Source organism: Heptranchias perlo, chromosome 8 (assembly GCF_035084215.1).
Source record: "Heptranchias perlo isolate sHepPer1 chromosome 8, sHepPer1.hap1, whole genome shotgun sequence".
Lineage (NCBI taxonomy): Eukaryota > Metazoa > Chordata > Chondrichthyes > Hexanchiformes > Hexanchidae > Heptranchias > Heptranchias perlo.
The window spans coordinates 29,267,148-29,291,961 of NC_090332.1; positions in this window are offsets into that span (position 1 = coordinate 29,267,148).

Sequence of the window (24,814 nt, forward strand, 5' to 3'; positions counted from 1 at the left end):
CCAAGCTGTTCCAGTACAGCTACAACACTGGCATCTACCCGACAATGTGGAAAATTGCCCAGGTATGTCCTGTCCACAAAAAGCAGGACAAATCCAATCCGGCCAATTACCGCCCCATCAGTCTACTCTCAATCATCAGCAAAGTGATGGAAGGTGTCGTCGACAGTGCTATCAAGCGGCACTTACTCACCAATAACCTGCTCACCGATGCTCAGTTTGGGTTCCGCCAGGACCACTCGGCTCCAGACCTCATTACAGCCTTGGTCCAAACATGGACAAAAGAGCTGAATTCCAGAGGTGAGGTGAGAGTGACTGCCCTTGACATCAAGGCAGCATTTGACCGAGTGTGGCACCAAGGAGCCCTGGTAAAATTGAAGTCAATGGGAATCAAGGGGAAAACTCTCCAGTGGCTGGAGTCATACCTAGCACAAAGGAAGATGGTAGTGGTTGTTGCAGGCCAATCATCTCAGCCCCAGGGCATTGCTGCAGGAGTTCCTCAGGGCAGTGTCCTAGGCCCAACCATCTTCAGCTGCTTCATCAATGACCTTCCCTCCATCATAAGGTCAGAAATGGGGATGTTCGCTGATGACTGCACAGTTTTCAGTTCCATTCGCAACCCCTCAGATAATGAAGCAGTCCGAGCCTGCATGCAGCAAGACCTGGACAACATCCAGGCTTGGGCTCTTAAGTGGCAAGTAACATTCGCGCCAGATAAGTGCCAGGCAATGACCATCTCCAACAAGAGAGAGTCTAACCACCTCCCCTTGACATTCAACGGCATTACCATCGCCGAATCCCCCACCATCAACATCCTGGGGGTCACCATTGACCAGAAACTTAACTGGACCAGCCATATAAATACTGTGGCTACGAGAGCAGGTCAGAGGCTGGGTATTCTGCGGCCAGTGACTCACCTCCTGACTCCCCAAAGCCTTTCCACCACTCCATCACAAGTCAGGAGTGTGATGGAATACTCTCCACTTGCCTGGATGAGTGCAGCTCCAACAACACTCAAGAAGCTCGACACCATCCAAGATAAAGCAGCCCGCTTGATTGGCACCCCATCCACCACCCTAAACATTCACTCCCTTCACCACCGGCGCACTGTGGCTGCAGTGTGCACCATCCACAGGATGCACTGCAGCAACTCGCCAAGGCTTCTTCGACAGCACCTCCCAAACCCGCGACCTCTACCACCTAGAAGGACAAGAGCAGCTGGCGCATGGGAACAACACCACCTGCACGTTCCCCTCCAAGTCACACACCATCCCGACTTGGAAATATATCGCCGTTCCTTCATTGTCGCTGGGTCAAAATCCTGGAACTCCCTTCCTAACAGCACTGTGGGAGAACCGTCACCACACGGACTGCAGCGGTTCAAGAAGGCGGCTCACCACCACCTTCTCGAGGGCAATTAGGGATGGGCAATAAATGCCGGCCTTGCCAGCGACGCCCACATCCCGTGAACGAATAAAAAAAATTAAAAAAAATTGGGAAAAAGAACGTTTGACCAGGTGACTATTTGATTTGCTGAACCATATATGCGGAACATGTCAGTCCAGGGAAAATATCAAATTGCTAACAGAGGGTATGATGCACCATTACAAAATGTATTAAGCATTAAATTGTTTCAGCAGTATAACACATAAATAGGTTATGGTTAGGGTTAGGCTTCCTAAGAAATACAGTTTTCAGTCAATTCCGTAGCAGCACTTTGCATTAGGTAGTGATTTTGTACATTGCATGTGTCCAAGCTAGCTTTTCAGGTGATAATTGAAGTTATTTTAGAGAGTTGCAATGGTAAGAAGAACACATGTAACATTTTTCTGCATACAGTAATGGTTACCGCACTGAAGCATACTGTGTGGAAATGTCATGTTGTTGTACATTGTTTGTTATTACTTCCAATTACTATTTTAAAATTTAAAATCAGCATACATGACAGCTCAATTTAGCAAAAATCTACTACTTTACAATTGGATTGCGTTAGAAAGATCTGGATGAGCTGAGTTAATAGTGCAAACAAAACGAATCACAGCAAAGTTAAAAAAAGTACAAAAACAAAGTACAAATAAAACACAATGCAACAGTAAAAAGTATGAAAATCATGTTCTGCTGATTTCTTTTTTTGGGAGGGGAGTTGGAAGTTACTAACATGTAAAATCCTTTTAAGTAGTCACTGGGTGACATGTTAGCATATAATTATCAAATTTACCTTGCCTTTTTTTGCTTATGTACATTGATGTCAATTGGCAGATTACCAATGTTCTCTGCTCCTGAAGACATTGGGGTAGAAATTGCACCTGGCTGCGCCCATTTATGGGAGTAAAACAGGCACAATGAGGGCCAATTTTGGGGACCAACTTCCAGCACCCAAAGGACGCCTGAAAGACGTCCGACCTGATATTAGGTTGGGCCATTTTTCAAGCATCCCTGCCGACCACCTAAAATAGGCATTAGACCCCATACATATGGAAATGAAGGGCTTAACGCCTGTTTTAGCCCCCCTCTGAGAAATTAGATACTGATGAGCGGAGTAGAAACTGGGCCTGCTCCGTTCAGAATTATTCAGCAGCCATTGCAGCTTAAGTAGCGACCGCCAACTAAAGGTGATTTTTTAAAAAAATCTAAATTTGCTCCTGTAGAGCCAGGAGGAGCAGGAGTTTCCCCTGATTCCACAGTACTCAAGATCTTCCTGCCCCCTTGGTACCACATTCCCCCCCCCCAACCCCTGGGACTTACCTTCAGGGTGCTGGCGGTGAGGCAAGTGGACTGACATTCATCTTTTTAAAATGGGCCAGCTACCTGTTAAGTCGCGACAGGCACCAGCAGCGCGGCCAAATAATGTTAATGACGTCTGAGGTCCAATTTCGGGTGGCCTTGAGCCTCCCGAATGCAGCACGTGCCCAGTGCAATGGGGTCCATTTCAGGCCTAAAGTTGGGCTGAAAGGAGTTTCCATCCCATTGAGTCTTTGTGGGGCATAGTTCTACAGCACTAACAGTACTGCAGTACCTTGCCCCAGAGGCTATTGTTCATGTGTGATGCTGGCCAGTGAGGGTCAGCAGGTTATTGAGGGCAACACACCTGAGCTGAGTCCAATCCTGCCCTAATGTGATGTTTGCATGCACACACTTGTCAGCGGGAATCATAGGATAGCAATCATGAGCAAGAATCCTGGTTGCTATTTCTCAACTGATAGCCAGGCGTTGCTGAGGGCAATTGCAGGGCTCTACCGCTGTTCTAACTGAGATTAACACAGCACAAAGTGCATGTCAAACCTGAGAGTATCTGATTTGTATGGCTTGGTACTATACCAGGAAATGCTTTGACCTAGTGAGCTAAGGGAGAATGTCTTTAATAACAGTAGGTTACAATCAGGACCAGTGCCTGGCCATTCATTCCAAGGGCATTGATGGGTATCGTACTTGCATTTGTGAACTGAACACTAGATAGCCAGCTGATAGGAGTAAGCACATTGTAGCAATTACACTCCAATGTCTTCCCTTGCATTGCTCTTGCTATTCTTTGACAGAAGATTCTAAAGGGTCAGGAAATAAAAGGGCAGTTAGTTATTATGACTGCGCTGTGCACACTCTGCCAATTTGTCCCAGATGTTGAGTGACCTAACAAGCGGTCCTTAAAGGGGCTGCTGGAGACTGCTCAGAAAACGGCTGAGGAAATTTTTAACTTTTATTTTTGTGGGACCAGGAGGAGCAGGAGTGCTACTCCTGGACAACAACAACAACAACTTGCATTTATATAGCAGGTGCTTCACAGGAGCGTTATCAAACAAAGTTTGAAACCCAGCCTCATAAGGAGGTATTAGGACAGGTGACCAAAAGCTTGGTCAAAGAGGTAGGTTTTAAGGAGCGTTTTAAAGGAGGAGAGAGGTAGAGAGGCGGGGAGGTTTAGGAAGGGAATTCCGGAGCTTAGGGCCTAGGCAGCTGAAGGCACGGCCGCCAATGGTGGAGCGATTAAAATCAGGGATGCGCAAGAGGCAAGAATTGGAGGAGTGTAGACATCTCAGAGGGTTGTGGAGCTGGAGGAGGGGCGAGGCCATGGAGGGATTTGAAAACAGGGATGAGAATTTTAAAATCGAGGTGCTCCCGGAGCAGGAGCCAATGTAGGTCAGCAATCACAGGGGTGATGGGTGAATGGGACTTGGTGCGAGTTAGGATACGGGCAGCAGAGTTTTGGATGAGCTCAAGTTTATGGAGGGTGGAAGATGGGAAGCCGGCCAGGAGAGCATTAGAATAGTCAAGTCTAAAGGTAACAAGGGCATGGATGAGGGTTTCAGCAGCAGATGAGCTGAGGCAGTGGTGGAGACGGGCGATGTTACGGAGATGGAAGTAGGCGGTCTTGGTGATGGAGCGGCTGTGTGGTCGGAAGCTCACCTTAGGGTCAAATAGGACGCCAAGGTTGTGAAAGGTCTGGTTCAGCTTCAGACAGTGGGCAGGGAGAGGGACGGCATCGGTGGCTGGGGAACAGAGTTCGTGGCGGGGCCGAAAGACAATGGCTTCAGACCTGCAAAAAAACTCTGGCCCACTGCCATTCCATGCGAGAGCCCCCAAGATCGCCTTCCCCTCCCCTCCCAGCGTGGGAGCAATGCTGATTTCCTGCCCTGCCCCAACCAGCGAGCGGCATCGGGACAACCGTTTGGCACCTGCAGTTCATGGCAGTATTTAAATGATGCCTGAACTGAAAATGCTTCGGGGCCCCCGATGCAGGCTTTGGGTGAGCAGCTCGGCCGCTCCGCCTTCATGCCCATAGTGGGCGGATGTTGAAGATCAGCCCCATTAATACCTAAACGGGGAATTATATTTTGATCATAGAAACTACAAACTTTTCATTATCAATATTTGTATTTGACTGTTGGAATTTCTTTTTATACATATATATATATATATATACTTCAAACCACGAGAGTTGCATAAGCTTTACTTGAAAGGAAAACAATAATGAAAGAGCTAGTGTTTCATCTCTAGGTATGGTGGTTACAAATAATGCATGTTTCACACACGTGATATATGCTTTGTATATGAATGTTAAATAAGTACTTTATGATACAAATACCAGTGTCAGCTTTTATGTGGAGTATCCTTTATTTTAACTCCTACACTGATTCAATAAAATGTATCATACTGCTTACTTTTTCCAGTTCTATTTTCCCACCCCAAAATACCCACAAACTGCAACAAAACAAGCCCAGTGCTATCAGCTACACCGAATAAAATTAATCCGTATTGATTTACTGACTGCCTGGTCTCAAAGCTATATACTGTACTTGTTCCTTTTTTAATATATTCTTCCTAGCCAGGAAACAGACTTTTCATCCCCTCTTACACAAGTGTTACAAAAACCTCAGAGAAGCAATGACTGTTGGAAATAACTCTGCTACATCTCAACATTCAGAATAAACTGAAAAACACATAAAGGCACCTACCGAATTACAAACAGGTGGAAATAGTGAGCGCCACGACACCAAACCCCTCCTTGGCTTCCTCTTTCCTCATGATTTTACTTATTGCTGAGCTTTCTTGTGCCAAGTTTTAAACACTGCTCCCACCAAATCCAGTTCATAGACTATAATCTGTTCTGTCTTAATAGCATTTAAAAGAAAAAAAATTCTTTAAACTATTTTTATTGGAGGACAGGATGTTTCCTGATTGTTTAAGCACTGCATATATTAGAAATACATGGCAGTGAGTAAAAAGCAATTAAATGTTTTCATTCGTTTAAGCCCTATTCTTTTTTAGTTTTGTAGACTATTCCCAGTAAGATACTGCTTTCTAACAAAACACTTCGTAAATTTTGCAGGAAACATTTTTTTAAAATGTTGAGAAATAGTTTACACCAAAATTGCACTACATAAGGCACACTGGCAAAGTTATATGATTTACAATATACTTTTAAATCGTTTAAAAATATACAAATCAAATTTTTAAATATATTTAATTCTTATTTTGTGGCTTGTAACATTGACCCGGAAATTGCTCATAAAATAATGTGATGCAAACAGTGCTCACCGTTATTTAAGGGCAAATGGAAGAGCAAGTTGCGGTGAGTGCATATGCGTAGTCAAACGCAGAATTTCGGAAATTGCTCTACCATTTGCCCTGCTTGTTTGAAAGCTGTGCGGGAAGGACAGCTCGTCAGCCGAATGAATGGACCAGCACGAACTTGCTGTCCTGCTCAGCTGGAAACAAACTAATCTCTCCATAAAAAAGGTACACTAGGTTTTTTAGGTCTAAACTAACTTGTAACGGCGTGGTAAGTCTTAATGACTGTCAAACAACCTCTTTGGCACTGAAAATTAAGTTTTCAAAATGTGGAGTCTCATTATTTCCGATTTTAATTGTTGTTGGACATTTATAAAAAAAAAATTTTTAAATGTAAACTTTTTAAAAAAACTTTTTCTATCTGTCTCTTTTATCTTTGTCTTTTAATTTGATATTTCTTACCCTCTCTTTATTTTGCTTTCTCTAACTGATCTTACAAGAATTTACTGTTGGAGCTTTCACTTCCTGGTTCTGACTCTAAGCGGCTTGTCAAGGATGCTTCAAGCTGGATTGTTTGAGGGGAGAGAGGACGATCCTTTCCCTGCTCTCACAGCTCACAAAAGCCCGAGAAAGGACATTGCACTTTTTGCAGCTCACCACTGAAGCAAGTTGCTGCCCAAAAGCCCACGAATAGTTTGTGGGTGAGTTTATAACTAACGAGCGAGTGGCAGGCGATGTTCGTTTGCCACTCAGTGCAATTTCCGGGCCAAGAAAAATACAACCCTTATTACTGTGAATAAAATTAATCTTAATTCACAACACTGAAATGTGAAGCCAACTTCATGTGGTATTACTTTTAAAATAAATGTGCAACCAAACTATTATTGCCAAATCATATATGTTTGTATAGAAAATATATCTTGGCAGAATGGTACATAGTGGACCTTGAGGTTGAAGAAGTTGTGTAGCACTGGTCTGTGCCACACATTGTTTTGAAGGACTTGTGAAGTACTGCTTCCCATTAATATTGTCAGCTGGATTTCCATAATTACATTTCTCTCATGGAATGGAGGGATGGGGATTCAGCATGATGATGCAAAAATCTCCATTAGTGAAAAATAAAATATCCATTGAGAGTTTAAAGTTACTGGAAGAAAAACACTTCACCTATGCAAATGAATGTTTTCCACTCTGCGCAGGCAGTAAAGAGTGGAAATGATGTCCATAGAAGAGATATGCTAAAACCATTGTGAGACAGATTCTGAAGTTGGACAATGTGAGGGAACATCCTGTATAGAATTATTTACCACAGAGAAAGAGGGACTCATCAAACAGTTTATAGATACTGTCCTTTCATCCCTCCAACACAATCCCAAAACTTGCAGAAGGGACAACACAACCCATATGTTATCTATCAATGTGTTAGATACATTTATGGACAATGTGCAAAGTGAATTCATCCATGTTTCTAGGGTCTTATGTAGATTACAAAATGCATAACTGTCTAATACTTGAACAAGAGAAAATGGAATTGTTTTACTGTAAAAGGGGAAAGCGCTGCTCCTTTTCCACAATTCTGATGGCTGATCTTAGGAACCAGGAAATGTCTGGTCCAATGGGTATCAAACATGCGATGATTGTGAAGTCTAAAGGTGGGTCAATGGGAAAGCAATACGAGCTTTTCACATTCTGACTTTTAACTTGCAATCGCCTCCTCTCTTTTCAGTTCTTTGAAAGGAAGGGGGAAAACCAAAAACATTTAGATATATTTAATTAAAAAGATTGGAGCAACCACCAAAACAAAAAGTTTACAGTTGGATGGAAATGGTTTGGAGCAACAACATACAGTAGCATGAAGGGTGAGGCACATGATTTCCCCCATCTACTGAGATCCCAATCTTAACCGTGAAGTGCTGAGCTGAGGCCGTGCACTTTCCTACAGGCAAAAAACAAGTCCTGGGCATTGCCATTGATTCCTGTGTTCCTATTGTCGATGGCACTTTATCACTATAAAAGTGTCCTTCGAGAAGTTGCACTGGAGTCCCAGTGGATAATTTATAAGTTTCCCACAACCCAATTCATGTACTAACAATTTTAAATCAGCAAGTGAGGAGAAGCTCCATGTTTGGTATGTTACTCTCTAATTTCTTCCCTTGTTTTTCTCCCCTTCTGGTCTTTCTGAGCCAAAATCCTCTTGCAGCCAACAAGATGTATGAATATTCTCAACTGATACTGATCTTGAGTTGGCTGTTGGGAGGTGCACACAAGATTGTCCCTCACTCTCTGTGGGAAAGTGCATGGCCTCAGCTCAGCACTTCACATAGTAACACAGTTAAGATTGGGATCTCAGTCGAGGGAGGGGGGGAATCATATGTCTCACCCTTCCCGGTACTGTATGTTGAAGCTCCAATGCATTTTTATCCAACTGTAAACTTTTTTTTTGGTAGTTACTCAAATCTTTTTAATTAAATATAGCCAAATGTTTTTGGTTTTCCCTCTTCCTTTCAAAGAACTGAAAAGAGAGGAGGGGTTTGCAAGTTAAAAGTCAGAATTTGAGCCTTTGCCCACTTACTGCTGCGAGAAACTTCAAGAAAGGCAATAGGTGCTGAGTATTATCCTGCACCCTATCTCCTCTATTCAAAGAGGTCAGTTTAAGCTGCTGGGAATCCTTAATTTTTTGCATTTCAGCTTAGTAAGAAAACAATTCTAGTAACCTCCCAGTACAGGAATTTGCTCCCAAATTGACCCAAATCCACAGCCCAAATGTTGGTCAAAACATCTGAGTATTCCATGACTCTGGGTGTGCCATAAAAAAATATGTTTTTTTTTGTTGAAAATTTGAGTAGGCAAGGTCTGGGAAATTGGCCGGGTTCCAACATTTGTATTTGATATGGGCTCTGGTCTTTTTCCATGGCATTAAATCTACTGGCAGTCTTTTTTTTTTGCTTTGATGAAATTACGGCTGCATGTTTCATAAATTTGCCAGCCAGATTTTGAAAGTTTTGTTCAGTAAGTTGTCTTGCATCGAATGCTTCGTGTAGCACAAGTTTCTGTGGTTAACCGACAAATATCACAAACAGGCATAATTAAAGACAAACGCTATGATGTTATAATCAGCTGATAATAATTTACGTCAAGAGCAGCAGCAGTAAGCTGCATAATTGGTGCTGGCGAGCTTCACTGCTTAGGCAGCATTTCTCAGATGTTCCTTTTTTAAATCCTTTGTTTGCCTAATTTCATTTGCGTACACGCATTATTTCAGCATGTTTTTCATCAAGTTCAAGATAACATAAACAATACTTGTAACATTAGCATTGTGGCTGTGAAGCGAAGAAAGAGTAAAAGAATAAAATCCAAACAAATTTAAAGTACAGATTAATTCCATTCCAACTTTTTATTTTCCAACTATCCCAATTAATTATTTTATAGCTTTTCTACTTACTTATATAATTGGATGTGATCTAAACAGTAATAGGCAGATGAAAGGAAAATCTGTGAATACGGGAAAAGTGAAATAAATACAGAAAGTGTTGGAAATACCCAACAGTTCAATTAGCATCTGGAAGAAAAAGAATAATGTTTCAAGTGTTCTCATGAAGGGTCACGGCCACAACATTAAACTAACTTTTCTTTTTCTGATGCTGATCAACAAGCTTTGCAAGAATCACATTTTCTTTTTTACTTGAGCAGTGGACAGGTCTGTGCTGCCTTGTTAAATTGTAGGCTGTTAAATGACTGAAAAAAAGGCAATCTACTTTAATTGTAACTTAATTTTTTTTCTCTCCTAAATTCCAAAATAAAATGGCATCGTAATATTGCTTAAATAAATCTTGGAGGACAGAGACCTCAGAGGGCCAATTAGGGTGGGGCAGGAATCCCGTGTGGGAGTCCATGGTAAAGCTTGTAATCGTGTTGAGGCAAAGTTTCCATAAACATTCTCCCAATCTCCCATTGTAACTTTGCCTGAAGATCAGTGGAAATTCCAGAGAAACAGTATAAACAGCCATTTAAATCAATTCCTGGGAGTTTCCACTGATCTTCTGCCATAGTTATGGTGGAGATTGGGAGAATCCCTGCATCATCAGCTAAAGCCAATGTCTTGTAACAAGCCTATCCTAATGCGATGCTGCGAAGTTTGTTGCTATAGTATAGGAACGTTGGAATTGTGAGATGAGAAAAGATCAAAGTCCATTTGGTTTGCCTTCCAGCATCTTTGTAGTCGCATGATACAACGATAGTGCAGTTGTTGATTTCAGCAGTATCCATGCCAACAGATTTGAGGGGGGTCTAACACAGTGTCCAATATGTTAGCCACTAGCCAGATGTGGCTAATTACATTTCTGATTAATAAATAAAAAATGAGTAATAGACACTGTAATCTCAATATTTATATTTGCATGGTGTATGCATGTGTACTTTAACATTTTTCTGTGCTTGTTGCTAAAATGGTACGACAAAAAGCAGAGTGTGAATGTTTTTTGATCATTGGAAGTGCTTTACTTCCTTGATTGCTAAGTGGTGGTAAATGCTTTTTAAGTAAATAAACCCATATGAAGTACATTTACCTGCATTGCCTTACATACACTCACATAGTATAGGTAAATATACTTCACATGTGTATATTTACTTAACAAACATCTACCACGATTCAGTAACCAAGGAAGTAAAGCACTCACAGCAATCAAAAGCTAAAATTAATGCATGTGGCTAAAAAGATGTCACTGTAGCCTGTGGCTAGTCAGCAATTTTTATTGGATAACACTGGTCTAACGCACAATTTTCAAATAGGTACAGATTTTGTGATTGGCCCAGTGTGTATTAGACGAATAGTTCCTTTTTGAATGTGAATGGTTAGTTATTCAGAACCTATGGAGTCCCAATAATTCGTTCCTGAGATATAACATGAGCAATTGGAAGTGGACAGCTGGAAAGTCCATGAGAGGGGCAGTTTTGAAAATTACAGAGAAGCATAGAGGTTGTTTTGAATATCTCAGAAGAGATAGGTTGATATTCCTGAAAGACAAAGAGAATCAACTGTGTGTATTTAAGAATCATTTAGAAAGGATTACTTAAGTTCTTATATTTGCAATCTTTTATTATTTTATCTACTTGAGGAGTTGGATAAAATAAATTCTGCTGTAAATATATAACAGTATTACATCACTGCAAGATTATTCACTTATTTTTTGCTTATTTAATACTTTCACTTCATATTTTAAACTATAAATGAGATCTGATGTGATGTTCTACTGCTTTTGAAGACTGAAATGAAGTCTAATGGAGGCTTAAGATAGTCCATTCTCAGATAGACACTTTCAATAGTCTGGAGAGTTGGGACTCACGCATGAGAGTGACCTAAACTATGACAGCCAAATTAATATAGAGTAGGAAAGTTGGAAAACACCCAAAAACATAGCATGCCCAATTTTTTCAGCAATATCATGATTTTTAAAAATAAAATGCATGTTACTGTAATGCACTTCTAATTCTTAGTCTGGTTACTTGGAGTCTTTTTAATTTGTTCTTGGGATTTGGGCAATGCTGGCAGGCCACATGTACTGCCTTCTCCTTGAACCACTGCAGTCCAAGTAGTGATGGTGCTCCCAAGATGGTGTTAGGTAGGGAATTCTAGGATATTGACCTGGTGACAATAAAGTGTAATATATCCAAGTCGGGATGTTTCACGACCTGGAGGGCAACTTGGAGATGACATTATTCCCATAGCATTGCTGCTCTTGTTTTCTCAGTGATAGAGGTTGCAGGAGAGGGAGATGTTGTTGAAGTAACCTTGGTGAGCAGCTGGAGTGCATTCTGTAGCTTGTACATGCTGCAGCTACAGTGTGCTGTTGGTGGATGGAGTGGATATTGACTCCAGTGGCATAGGGGCATATCAAGTGAACTGATCTGTCTTGGATAGTGTCCAGCTTCTTGAGTGTTGTTGCGGCTGCACTCATCCAGGCGAGTGGTGAGTATTCCATCATATTCCTTACTTGACCCTTGAGTGGGGAGGCTTTGAGGGGTCAGGAGGTAAGCCACTCATCACAAAGTACCCAGTTTCTGCCCTGCTCTTACTGCCAGTGTTGATACAGCTGGTTCAGTTAAGCTTCTGGTCAGTGGTGGCCCCCCAAGATGTTAATGGTGGGGAACTCGGATGGTGGTGCCATTGAAGGTCGTTGGGAGATGGCTGGGCTTTCGCTTGTCCAAGATGGCAATTACCTGGAATTTATGTGGTGTGAATGTTACCTACTACTTGTCAGCTCAAGCCTTGATGTTTTTTAGATTGTGCTGTAGGCTGGCTTGGGTTATTTTATTATCAATCAAATATACAATCCTGTCCGTACCAGGAACAATGTTTTTATAATAGGTGCTCCAAATTAAGAAGTTATGAACACAGATTGGTCAGGTAGGGTCTGGATTTTAAAATGACTAAAGTTTTAATGTTTTTAATTGGGATATACAGAGGATATATGGTGAAGAATTGTTGGATATAACTTTTATATGCCATGAAAGGGCTGATCTGGTCACCCTCAAGCAACAAAGTCACAAGTGGCTTGTGGCCACACAGTTGGTAAGTCATTAAATTAGAAGGAAGTGGATAGTGCAGTCAGTCAGATACTTGCCTTTCACTTTAAACTGGGTTTGAATCCTGCTAGTCTAAGGGTCCAATATGAAATGGGTTTGGGTCTACTCAACCCAGTTCCAACTGAGCACAGGCCACAGCACAAACTTGATACTAAATTGGGAATCTCACTCAAGCCGGGCAGCAGATAACTCATATGGGGAAATGGAAAAATGTTACTGTTACAGTAGGGATGCACTTCTGAACTTTGAGCTAAGTCACTGAAAATGACTTAAAAAAAACTATACTGAACCATCTACTATTTTCATTGGTGTACACTAGTCAGTTTCTTAGTAAATTAAATATTTTTAAAATAACGTGCCTAAGTGCCTTAGAAAATGAGCTTAATCTGAAGACCCACCTCGAACGGCCGTAAGCGGGCGCAATTGGCAGGAACTTGCCATCCTTGTTATTTTGTTTGGGGGGGGCGTGGCCAATTTTGTGGGCGGGGCCGGCATCAGTGTGATAATTTTTGAACCAGCGCAATAGATCACGGAAACTTGATGTACATCAAAATTCCTCGATGTTTTGCGCTGATCCGACTGGATTGTGCTGAAAAAAACAGCGCAATCTCATGGAAACTCTATCCCATTGTTGGGTTGAGGGTTTACCCTGCATCTAACACCCGATCTGGGAATGTCTGATCCTGACTTTGTGTCCCGAAACCAGGAAAATGTTCCATTTTCCAGCAGTAACATCCATCTTTTTAATGAGTGCAAAAACTCACAAAAATAAGCAAACTGAAATTTAACCAGAAACTAAACTGTTGAACTGTTTGGGAAGTGTTTCCAGTGACATCATTGTGAAAGGTTCTCTTCCGCACAGTAGTGTTTATTTGGACTTGTGATGTAAGCTTCACGAAACAGGTATAATATCTTATGTAGAATATCAGGATGCGTGCTATAAAGGTCTTCAAAATATGATTATTCTGCAGTATAAATGTGGAATTATTGTGAAAGAGAGCAATCTATTTTAAAACATACAAGCACAGACTGTAAAGACAAGTCCTTTCCTTGGCTTTAAACATGATGAATTGTTAGCCGTTTGAGTTGCCTGATTGCTAAAAAGCTTCATAAATTTTAGTCTCAGACCTTATTGTTGTAGTTTATTATGTGGCCTGGCTCTAATAGGTTTAAGACTAGAACTTAAATAGATTTCCCGAACATGAGGGGATTAAAAACCACCCACCATGAAATGAGACAGTATAAGTAAAAAGTAATTTGGTGAACTTTCAAGATGATCCCCAACAAAACTCAGTCTGTATACTTTAGATTACTCTGCACTCACAGCATTGCCAATTATGATTATGCCATACAGGCCTCGACATAGACCACTAAACCAGTTTTATGTCTCTTAACAATTCCAACTGCTTTTTGCATCAACAAATTTTTAATGAACTACCCGCCAATCATGTTAGCTGAAGTTCAGTTGAAGGTGAGAATGAAACGTTGGCCCAAAGCAAATGGAAAACATGCAAACACAAAGGAATAAGAACAGGGCAGAAAAAGTGACGCCCTGAAAACACTGCAGATTATTACTTTTACATATTGACCATATTTGCATAAGATATTTTGTTTACTCCTGTATGACTTCTTTTGCTACATTTTGCTCAATTGCTATGTTTTACTGCGACTTGCTGCTTCAGAGCTACACCCAATCAATTGCATTTTCGTCACTTACCTCATGTAGGACTGAGCTGCATTTAGCTATGCTACTTTAGATACTGCAGTTATATAAAAATACACTTTCTGAATTAAAACAGAATGGGGTGAATTTTAACCCCCAAGAACGGGTGGGTTGGGGGTGGGTGGGAGGTTAAAATAACAGATTTTTGGAGCGGGACCACATCCCGGCTCCAACTTGCCCACATCTGGGTTTAACCCAGGCAGGTTTGAATGCGTGTGGACGGCAGACACCAGAAAGTCCAGCCCCACTTAAAGCTGGTGGGCCAATACTTAAAAGGGCAATGTACCTCATTGAGATACTTGAGGTACGTAATATTTTCTGCATTGGAACATTAAAATGAATTTAACCTTACCTGTTTGGGTTTCCCATCACTTCCAAATCACGTCAGGCGAAAGCAGGTGGGAAGGGCTGGTTCCATGCAGTGAGTGCCTTTATTGCACTGCTTGTGGGCCCAGAGGAGCAGGAGTACTTCACCGAGGTCCAACAAGCTCACCTGGCCAAAAGGAACCCCACGATCGGCGGACCCCCCGACGCTGGACCACCCCACCGATGCTAGATCCCCCCAATCTCCGTTGCTGGCTGGACCCTCCCAATGTTGTCGCCGTCTGGCCCACCCTTCTGGCTGACTCCCTCCCCGCCGATCTCCGTTGCTGGCTGACTCCACCCCCACCCCCCGATCTCTGTTGCTGGAAGACTGCCCCCCCCCAATCTGTGTTGCTGGCTGACCCTCCCCCCCCACCCCCGCTTTTCGTTGCTAGTTGAACCCCCCCTCCCAATCACTATTGCTGGCTGACATCCCCCCTCCCAATCTCCGTTGCTGGCTGGACTCCCCGGTCTCCACTGCTGGCTGACCTCCCCCTCCCAATCTTTATTGCTGGGCTGACCCCCCTCTCCCGTCCCAACCTCTGTTGCTGTCTGGACCCTCTCACTCCCAATCTCCAATGATGGCTGAACCCCCCCCCCCCCCAACCAACGCCCAAAGCAGTCGCTGGATGGAGCCCCCAGATCCCCGCTGCTGACAGACCCATCCCCCCCCCCCCCACCGATGTCGTCCACGTCGCCCCCTCCTATTTTTTTGAAGCCGGATGACCTCTCTCTCCCTCCCGCCCCCATCTCTGATTTGCAGCTCCTCTCACTGTTGACAGGCATCCAAGCCTGTCAATCTGGCTGCCTGGCCCGTGGGAAACCCGGAAGCTCAAATACATACCTTCAACTGAGTTGCAATTGCAGATTGCGACAAAACTCAATTCGTTTGCGGGTTCCCCACGTGAATATTTGCAGACGTGTGGGGTACCCGGCTCAGAGTAAAAATCATCCCCAGTCCATCACCGGCATCTCCATATCATCACCATTCAATTAGGTCGTGGCTGATCTGTATCTTAACCCTTAATACCCTTGTCTAACAAAAATCTATCAATCTCAGCTTTGAAATTTTCAATTGACCTAGACTCAACAGCTTTTCGGGGGAGAGTTCCAGATTTCCACTACCATTTGTGTGAAGAAGGAATTTCTGACATCACCCCTGAACGGCCTTGCTCTAATTTTAAGGTTATGCCCCATTGAAAGCTGATTGAAGATACCTCATCATTACTTGAGAATACATCTATGTGGCAACCACACTACAGAACAGCTCCACACAAATGGTCCCTTGCCACATTTGCAGAAATGTATTGTATTTTTTTTGGAGGGGGAGGAGTGAATTTTGCTGCTTATCAAGGTAAGGGACGGCAGTGCTGTGGAAAAAAAGCATTTTTCCAGTTTTGGCAGGCCGTGTCAGCATCAAGCATTCCAGGAGCCAGATATATTGCAGGCTAGCTGTAGAGTAAAGCTCCCTCTATTCTGCACCAACAATATGCTGTGTTTTAACCCCAACCTCAGAATAGCACCCCTGACCGGCTGCAATGTGATGTTTCCATTTGCCAGACCAGCCCCCTTGGCCTCTTTCTGAGTGATATTTGCCAATTTCATGCAAATTATCAGTAATTATTGGTTATGACCTAACATCCAGTAAGAACTGGATTGAGAGTGCCCAGACTAATTCCCCTTAAGCCCCTTACCACTGGCACAGAAAGGATACTTCCATCCCAATGGTCTGAGCTGGATTTGAACCCAATCCCACATGTGAAAGTATAGTGTTCTCACCCGTTATGGCATTCAGTCCCTAATAGAGTTACAGATTCAATCAGAGCTGCCCTATCACTTTTTTCACAGGATTTGTATTTTCGTGGAAGAATAAAAAAAATCCATATGCCTTTACTGACAGCCCTACTCAGCTCTTTGCATTGCCGTAAGGTTGGCATCAACTAATGCCACCACTATACTGCATTTCTGGTGCCTGTGCTGTGTTAAAATCTTCACTGTGCTTGCGCCAAAAGTACAGTACAATACTGCCAGTCAGAGTTTAGCAAGCTTAGCTCTACAAACAGTGATCTTGAAACTTATTGGTCATGGTGAATTCCAGTCATCACAACTAGGCAACACTTAGGCCCCAAAGAATAAGTAAAATGGCATAATTCTCCTTGTATTTTACAGGGAAGCCTTTTAGTTTTACCCAACATGGCTGACTTTTCTTTAGCTCTGTAGTTTTTGTGGCCTTTTTTGTTGTTATGTTGATCAATACAATAACTATTTACAACTGTTTATGTAAATGTATATAACATTCTTACATATAGAAATCTTTTCCTTGCCATTTTTGTGAGTTGAGCTTTTATTCTTGTGCTTTATCATCTGTTTTATTCTGCCACTCTGCTTTATCCAGAATTCCTGCCATTTATCTTGATGCATCCAATGCTCCACTTGTGGTTCAGTAATTTTCTGTTTAAAGATGACTCCTGGCACCGTCAAGGAACTATTTATCATGTTCTGTGCTGTTTGCAATAGGGGTTGACCGTCTTTGTGAAAAATGTTATCTGCTGTGCAGTGGGTGTACATGAGCAATACTTTGAATACTATACCTGTTAAGTAAGCACATTAGCTAGCCTTGTGTTTTCTCAGAGAGTCAGCAGCAGTATCCAGACTCCAGAGCAATACACACTGCATTAGAAAACACTCATACAACCATCACTAGTTTACCAGGCACTAGTATAGGGAAAAAACCATCTGCACCTCCATAGTCTTATGAGTCACCAGTACTGGAACACACACAAAAAGTAGTGGTGGTAAAACCTCCGCTGCTTGAAAGTACTTTGGAGAGACCAATGAGAGGGTACAGTGAGAGTAGACTGAGTTGAGTCTACTCAGTGGGCCCTTCTTCAAACTGGAAAATTAACATCATGTGCACAAAACTAGACACATTATGGTAGAAGAGAGGCGTGGCAGGATGGAAACATTCATCTTAGAGGTCTCTATACCTGAACTGAATACCTTCATCTCAGATGGAGTACCTCTATTTCTGACATCCATAATGATCTGCCCCATCAATTAGTTATAAAGGAGATGTTGTTGATCTAGGGACTAGGCAACAAAGGACATCGCTGCCCAATGCTCTAACTGCGATATCTGTCATAGAATCATAGAATCATACAGCTCAGAAGGAGCCATTCTGCCCATCGTGCCTGTGCTGGTTCTCTGAAAGAGCTACCAATTAGTCCCACTCCCTGCTCTTTCCCCATAGCTCTGCATTTTTTTTCTTTTTATGTATATATCCAATTCCCTTTTGAGATTTACTATTGAATCTGCTTCCACCACCCTTTCAGGCAGTGCATTCCAGATCATAACAACTCGCTGGCATAAAAAAAATTCTCCTCATCTCCCCCCTGGCTTTTTTGCCAATTATCTTAAATCTGTATCCTCTGGTTACCAACCCTCCTGCCAGTGGAAACAGTTTCTCCCTATCTACCCCATCAAAACCCCTCATGGGAGCTCCTATATAATAAGGCCTGTGGTTAGGTTAATATTGTGTAAGGAATACAGTTAACCATAAGGGAGGAATTTTCATAAGAACATAAGAAATAGGAGCAAGAGTAGGCCATATGAGCCCTAAGCCTGCTCCGCCATTCAAAAAGATCACTGCTGATCTCTACTCTTGAGTAGACAATTCCAAAGATTCACAACCCTCTGAGTGAAGAAATTTTTCCTTATCTCGGTCCTAAATGGCTGGTCCCTTATCTTGAGACTATGACCCCTAGTTCCGGACTCTCCAGCTGGGGAAACAGCCTCTCAGCATCTACCCTGTCAAGTCCTTTAAGAATGTTATACATTTCAATGACATCACCTCTCATTCTTCTAAACTCCAGAGAATATAGGCCTATTCTACTCAATCTCTCCTCATGGGACAATCCTCTCATCCCAGGAATCAATTTAGTGAACCTATGTTGCACCTCCTCTAAGGCAAGTATATTCTTCCTTAGGTAAGGAGCCCAAAACTGTACACTGTACTCCAGGTGTGGTCTCACCAGAGCCTATATTCTCTGGAGTTTAAAATTCTTAGAGGGCTTGATGGGGTAGATGCTAAGAGGCTGTTTCCACTGGCTGGAGAGTCTTGAACTAGGGGCCATAGTCTCAGGATAAGAAGTCGGCCATTTAGGACCGAGATGAGGAAAAATGTCTTCACTCAGACGGTTGTGAATCTTTGGAACTCTCTACCCCAGAGGGCTGTGGATGCTCAACTGTTGAGTATATTCAAGGCTGAGATCGATGGATATTTGGACACTAAAGGAATGAAGGGTTATGGGGATAGGGCGGGAAAGTGGAGTTGAGGTAGAAGGTCAGCCATGATGTTATTGAATGGTGGAGCAGGCTCGAGGGGCCGTATGGCCTACTCCTGCTCCTATTTCCTATGCTCTTATGTTCTTAATGTGACTAATTAATGACAGATGATTTACTCACTCAAAGAATGACTTTCTTGTAGATGTGGAGGTGGCAACACAGAAAGACATTGAACAAACATTTATTTGTATTTTCCATACTTATTTTAATGTTTTGCATTAATTAATTTATTTTCAAAATTGCTGCTGCTTATCTTTCAGGGGTTTTTATTGCAAGCATTTTGTGCTGTGGGTTTGTATAGCTATTTTACCGCTTTTCCCGGTATGGCTTTTACTGATGTCATTAAAATTATGCTGCTAATGCTGCAGTACACTATTTTTTGGCTGTCAATGCTGCATTTATAAAGGAATAGTTTGAAGTGTTCATTTAACTCAGCATGTAAATAAGTGTGTTTATTGGGTTGATAGTTAGAAGCCCTGAAGGTAACACACTTTATAAATAAGTTTGTTTGGTGCGGTAATAGCACCAAGCGTTGTAGGTAACACAGCACACTCAAAGAAAAATAGGCAAAATTTGCTTATTTTACAAATAGCTTGAACAACAACAACAACTTGCACTTATAGAGCACCTTTAATGCGGTAAAACGACCCAAGGCGCTTCACAGGAGTGATTATCAAACATAAGGAGATTAGGACAAAGCTTGTTCAAAGAGGTAGGCTTTAAGGAGCTTCTTAAAGGAGGAGAGGTTTAGGGAGGGAATTTCAGAGCTTAGGGCCTAGGCAGCTGAAGGCACAGCCGCCAATGGTCGAGCAACTAAAATTGAGGTTGCGCAAGAGGCAAGAATTGGCAGAGCAGAGCAATCTCGGAGGGTTGTAGAGCTGGAGGAGGTTACAGAAGTAGGGAGGGGCGAGGCCATAGAGGGATTTGAAAACAAGGATGAGAATTTTAAAATTGAGGCATTCCTGGACCGGAATGTAGATCAGCGAGCACAGGGGTGATGAGAGAATGGGAGTGTGTGTGAGTTAGGATACGGGCAGCAGAATTTTGGATGAGCTCAAGTTTATGGAGAGTGGAAGATGGGAGGCCAGCCAGGAGAGCATTGGAATAGTCGAGACTAGAGGTAACAAAGGCATGGATGAGGGTTTCAGCAGCAGATGAGCTGAGGCGGGGCGGAGACGGGTGATGTTACGGAGGTGGAAGTAGGTGGTCTTGCTGATGGAGCGGATATGTGATCGGAAGCTCATCTCAGGGTCAAATAGGATGCCAAGGTTGCGAACGGTCTGGTTCAGCCTCAGACAGTGGCCAGGGAGAGGGATAGAGTCGGTGGCTAGGGAACAGAGTTTGTGGCGGGGACCGAAGACAATGACTTCCGTCTTGTCAATATTTAGTTGGAGGAAATTTTTGCTCATCCAGTACTGGATGTCGGATAAGCAGTGTGACAAACCAGAGACAGTGGAGGGGTCGAGGGAGGTGGTGGTGAGGTAAAACACTGTTTTTACAACACAATTCATGTTACAAAAATGGCTCAGCTGCATCGTATAAAATATATGCATTATTTTTGTCAAGTTTTCTCCCATCCTCTCCCAAGCATGTTGACTGTCACTAGGGTATAGTGCTACACGCATCCAGTTGTCATAGGAAGGAACATGGGAACATAAGACTATAGGGACAGAAATAGGCCATTCAGCCCCTCAAGCCTATTCCGCCATTCCATTAGATCATGGCTGGTCTCTATCTTAACTCTATCTACCCGCCTTGGTTCCGTAATCCTTGATACCCTTGCCTAACAAAAATCTACCAATCTCAGTTTTGAAATTTTCAATTGACCTGGCCTCAATAACTTTTTTTGTTGGGGGGTGGGGGCTGGAGAGGAGTTCCAGATTTCCACTACCCTTTGTGTGAAGAAGTGCATTCTCACATCACCCTTGAATGGCCCAGCTCTAATTTTAAGGTTATGCCCCCTTGTTCTGGATTCCCCCACCAGAGGAAAGAGTTTCTCTCGATCTACCCTATTAAATCCTTTATAGAATCATAGAAGGTACAACATGGAAACAGGCCCTTCGGCCCAACATGTCCATGTCGCCCAGTCCATACCACTAAGCTAGTCCCAATTGCCTGCACTTGGCCCATATCCCTCTATACCCATCTTACCCATGTAACTGTCCAAATGCTTTTTAAAAGACAAAATTGTTCCCGCCTCTACTACTGCCTCTGGCAGCTCGTTCCAGACACTCACCACCCTTTGAGTGAAAAAATTGCCCCTCTGGACCCTTTTGTATCTCTCCCCTCTCACCTTAAATCTATGCCCCCTCGTTATAGACTCCCCTACCTTTGGGAAAAGATTTTGACTATCGACCTTATCTATGCCCCTCATTATTTTATAGACTTCTATAAGATCACCCCTTAACCTCCTACTCTCCAGGGAAAAAAGTCCCAGTCTGTCTAACCTCTCCCTGTAAGTCAAACCATCAAGTCCCGGTAGCATCCTAGTAAATCTTTTCTGCACTCTTTCTAGTTTAATAATATCCTTTCTATAATAGGGTGACCAAAACTGTACACAGTACTCCAAGTGTGGCCTCACCAATGCCCTGTACAACTTCAACAAGACATCCCAACTCCTGCATTCAATGTTCTGACCAATGAAACCAAGCATGCCGAATGCCTTCTTCACCACCCTATCCACCTGTGACTCCACTTTCAAGGAGCTATGAATCTGTACTCCTAGATCTCTTTGTTCTATAACTCTCCCCAACGCCCTACCATTAACGGAGTAGGTCCTGGCCCGATTCGATCTACCAAAATGCATCACCTCACATTTATCTAAATTAAACTCCATCTGCCATTCATCGGCCCACTGGCCCAATTGATCAAGATCCCGTTGCAATCCTAGATAACCTTCTTCACTGTCCACAATGCCACCAATCTTGGTGTCATCTGCAAACTTACAAACCATGCCTCCTAAATTCTCATCCAAATCATTAATATAAATAACAAATAACAGCGGACCCAGCACCGATCCCTGAGGCACACCGCTGGACACAGGCATCCAGTTTGAAAAACAACCCTCTACAACCACCCTCTGTCTTCTGTCGTCAAGCCAATTTTGTATCCAATTGGCTACCTCACCTTGGATCCCATGAGATTTAACCTTATGTAACAACCTACCATGCGGTACCTTGTCAAATGCTTTGCTGAAGTCCATGTAGACCACGTCTACTGCACAGCCCTCATCTATCTTCTTTAGTCATCTTAAACCCCTAAATTAGATCACCCCTTAATCTTCTATATTCAAGGGAATACCAGCTTAGTCTATGCGACCTGTCCTCATAAGTTAAAAATCCTTTTAGCCCAGGTATCATTCTGGTGAATCTATGCTGTACCCCCTCCTAGGCCAATATATCCTTCCTGAGGCGCGGTGCCCTGAACTAAATGCAGTACTCCAGATGGGGACTAACCAGAGCTCAGTACAGCTGTAACATAACTTCCACCCCTTTGTATTCCAGCTCTCTTGAGATAAAGGCCAACATTCCGTTAGCCTTTTTAATTATATTTTGTACCCGTCCACTAGCTTTTAGTGATTGCTGTACTTGAACCCTTAAGTCTCTCTGCTCATCCAGCGTCTCGCTATTTAGAAAATACACTGATCTATCTTTCTTAGGTCCAAAGTAGGTGACCTCATATATTCCCACATTGAACTCCATCTGCAACAGCTCATAGAATCATAGAATGATACAGCACAGAAGGAGGCTATTCGGCCCATTGTGCCTGTGCTGGCTCTTTGAAAGAGCTATCTAATTAGTCCCACTCCCTTGCTCTTTCCTCATACCCCAGCAAATTTTCCCCTTTCAAGTATTTATCTGATTCCCTTTTGAAAGTTATTATTGAATCTGCTTCCATTACCCTTTCAGGAAGTGCATTCCAGATCATTACAACTCACTGTGTGAATTATTTTTTCTTCATGTCGCCTCTGGTTCTTTTGCCAATTACCTTAAATCTGTGTCCTCTGGTTACTGACCCTTCTGCCACTGGAAACAAATTCTCCTTAGATATTCTGTCAAAACCGTTCATGATTTTGAATACCTCTATCAAATCTCCTCTTAACCTTCTCTGCTCGAAGGAGAACAACCCCAGTTTCTCAAGTGTCTCCACGTAGCTGATGTATTTCATCCCTGGTACCATTCTAGTAAACCTCCTCTGTGCCCTCTCTAAGACTTTAACCTCCTTTCTAAAATGTGGTGCCCAGAATTGGCACAATACTCCAGGTGCGGCCTAAGCAGTGTTTTATAAAGGTTTAGCATAACTTGCTTGCTTTTGTACTCTATGCCTCTATTTATAAAGCCAAGGATCCCATATGCCTTTATAACAGCCTTCTCAACTTGTCCTGTCACCTTCAAAAACTTGTGTACATGCACCCCCAGGTCTCTCTGATCCTGCACACCCTTTAAAATTGTACCATTTAGTTTATATTGGCTCACCTTATTCTTCCTATCAAAATGAATCACTTCACACTTCTCTGCATTAAATTTCATCTGCCATGTGTCTGCCCATTCCACCAGTCTGTCTATGTCCTCCTATAGTCTGTTATTATCCTTCTCACTGTTTTTCTACATTTCCGAGTTTCATGTCATCTGCAAACTTTGAAATTATACCCTGTATATCCAAGTCCAGGTCATTAATATATCAAAAAGAGCAGTGGTCTCAATACCGACCCCTGGGAGACACCACAGCACACTGCCCTCCAGTCTGAAAAACAACTGCTCACCACTACTCCTTGCTTTCTGTCCCTTAGCCAATTACATATCAATCAGCCACTACCCCTTTAATCCCATGGGCTTCAATTTTGCTAACAAGTCTATTATGTGGTATTTTATCAAACACATTTTAAAAGTTCATCTACACATCAACCGCACTACCCTCATCAACCTTCTCCATGACTTCATCAAAGAACTCAATCAACCAGGCAGAATATAGAAAGTTCAGAGGGGAAGTGAAAAAGGAAATAAGAGGGGCAAAGAGAGAGTATGAGAATAGACTGGTGGCCAACATAAAAGGGAATCCAAAAGTCTTCTACAGGCATGTAAATAGTAAACAGGTAGTATGAGGATGGGTGGGGCCGATTAAGGATCATAAAGGAGATCTACTCATGGAGGCAGAGGTCATGGCCAAGGTACTAAATGAGCACTTTGCATCTGTCTTTACCAAGGAAAAAGATGCTGCCAGAGTCTCAGTAAAGGAAGATATAGTGGAGATACTGGATGGGCTAAAAATTGATAAAGAATAGGTACTAGAAAGGCCAGCTGTGCTTAAAGAAGATAAGTCACCCAATCTGGATGGGATGCAACCGAGGTTGCTGAGGGAAGTAAGGGGGGAAATTGCGGAGGTACTGGCCATAATCTTCCAAACATCCGTAGATACGAGGGTGGTGCAAGAGGACTGGAGAATTGCAATTGTTACACCCTTGTTTAAAAGAGGGTGTAAAGATAAACCCAGCAACGATAGGCCAGTCAGTTTAAACTCAGTGATGGGGAAACTTTTAGAAATGATAATCCAGGACAGAATTAACAGGTCACTTGGACGAGTGTAGATTGATTAGGGAAAGCCAGCACAGATTTGTTAAAGGTAAATCGTGTTTAACTAACATGATAGAGTTTTTGATGAGGTAACAGAAAGGGTAAATGAGGGCAATGCAGTTGATGTGAATGGACATTCAAAAGGCGTTTGATAAAGTGCCGCATGGTAGGCTTATCATCAGTAGCAACATGGATACAGAATTGGCTAAGTGACAAGAAACAGAGAGTAGTG